Consider the following 2,544-nt stretch of genomic DNA (forward strand, 5'->3'; position numbering starts at 1 on the left):
CCATTTGGTTATGATAGATTTGATGGTGCTCCTAGGGATCATCTAAGATTTGGATATTTTTTTATAACCTAACCCTGACTTGTACTTCTCAACAACATTGTCCCTTACTTGTTTGGAGAGTTCCTTGGTCTTCATGGCAGTGTTTGGTTAGTGGTGCCTCTTGTTTAGGTGTTGCAGCCTCTGGGGCCTTTCAGAAAAGTGTGTCTATGTAATGACAGGTCATGTGACACTTAGATTGCACACAGGTGGACATCATTTCACTAATTATGTGACTTCTGAAGGTAATTGGTTGCACCAGAGCTTTTTATTGGCTCCATAACAAAGGGGGTGAATACATACGCACATGACAATTATCTGTTTTTTATTTCTGAAAAATAGTTTTATGTATATATTTTTCTAATTTTACTTCACCAACTTAGACTATTGTGTTCTGATCCATCACATATAATTCATATTAAAAAAAACATTGAGCTAAAAGCTGTAATGTAAAAAAATAGGTAAAAAGCCAAGGGGGTGAATACTTTTGCAAGGCACAGAGAATCCTCCATAGAGATCTATGCTGACATGCTGCGACTTGTAGTTCATACAGAGAATCCTCCATAGAGGTCTATGGGGACATGCTGGGACTTGTAGTTCATACAAAGAATCCTCCATAGAGGTCTATGGGGACATGCTAGGACTTGTAGTTCATACAGACAATCCTCCGTAGAGGTCTATGGGGACATGCTGGGACTTGTAGTTCATACAGAGAATCCTCCATAGAGATCTATGGGGACATGCTGGGACATGTAGTTCATACACAGAGAATCCTCCATAGAGCTTTATGGGGGACATGCTGGGACATGTAGTTCATACAGAGAATCCTCCATAGAGGTCTATGGGGAAATGCTGGGACATGTAGTTCATACAGAGAATCCTCCATAGAGGTCTATGGGGACATGCTGGGACTTGTAGTTCATACAGACAATCCTCCGTAGAGGTCTATGGGGACATGCTGGGACTTGTAGTTCATACAGAGAATCCTCCATAGAGGTCTATGGGGACATGTTGGGACTTGTAGTTCATACAAAGAATCCTCCATAGAGGTCTATGGGGACATGTTGGGACTTGTAGTTCATACAAAGAATCCTCCATAGAGGTCTATGGGGACATGCTGGGAGTTACTATACTATACTGTACATGGACAGAATTTGCACTAAGCCAACATTTCTGTATTAAAAATCCTTTCTTTTTTTTTTATTGATCATTATCATGAAAATTAAAAGAAAGAAATGCTTGAAATATAACACAGTCTGTGTGTAAGACATTTATATAAAATATATGAGTTTCACTTTTTGAATTGAATTATTGAAATAAATTAACTTTTTGAGGATATTCTAGATTTTTGACAGGCACCTGTAATCAATAAAGTGTATTTTTGGTCAAAACCCTATTTTTTTTGGTTTTTGTATCGATAAAGTTGAATTTAAAAAAATAAATAATTGAAAAGTGTAAAAAAAATATATTTAAATGAAATAAAATAAAAATAAATTGTTTCTCAGATGTGCACAATTATTAAATCTTGACTTTTTTGGGTATCTGTTTACTCATCTTAACCTCATGTCTTATATTTAAAAAAAAAAAAAGTAGGTATTATATGGTGTTTGTGTGCACTAAAATGCATTTGTGTCTTTACTGTTAAAAAAAAAATGCATTTGTGTATTTTTTTTTCCCTGAAATTTTGCATTTAATAAACAGCTGCACGAATATCGTGTGACGTAAAATATGGCAACAACCAACATTTAATTCTCCAGGGTCGCTCCTTTCAGAAAATATATCATGTTTGGCTATTATAAGCCATTTTTCTAGCTAAAAAACATCTTTATTGTAACAAGTGTGTGAGAAATGTCAAAACTGTCTCTGGCAGCGAAGGGTTAACAGGTTTACAAATTTGAATTTTTTGTGTTAGAAAAAAAAAAAATCTCATGTGACATGACCGTGTATACATATGTCAGTTTTTCAGTTAGAAAAAAATAAATAAAAAATGATTAAATCTTGTCTTTTTGGGTATCTATTTACTCATCTCAACCTCATATTTTATATTTTATAAAAATTATAATAATAATTATTATCATAAGACATTTTTCTAGCTAAAAAACATGTTTATTTTAATGTGTGTGAGAAGTGTCAAAAATGTCTCTGGGCAGCGAAGGGTAAACTTGTCAGGTGGAAAAAAAAGAGGCCATGTGACATGCCCATATATGGGCATGTCACATGCCCATTTAATGTGTGTGAGAAGTGTCAAAATTGTCTCTGGGCAGCGAAGGGTTAACTTGTCAGGTGGAAAAAAAAAGAGGCCATGTGACATGCCCATATATGGTCATTGATGATGTCATTGATGATGTCACATTCCTGACATAAGGAGCTCTGGTGGCAGTTGGGCTCACTCACAGAATTTCTCTTGTAGGGAAAGGACGTGAGATCTGTTGCTCTGAGACACGTTGCTTATTATTTTATAATTGGCTCGTTTTCATAGTGACAGAAGTGCGATTAAGTCAGCGGATC

Source organism: Aquarana catesbeiana, linkage group LG05, assembly GCF_042186555.1.
Source record: "Aquarana catesbeiana isolate 2022-GZ linkage group LG05, ASM4218655v1, whole genome shotgun sequence".
Classification (NCBI taxonomy): Eukaryota; Metazoa; Chordata; class Amphibia; order Anura; family Ranidae; genus Aquarana; species Aquarana catesbeiana.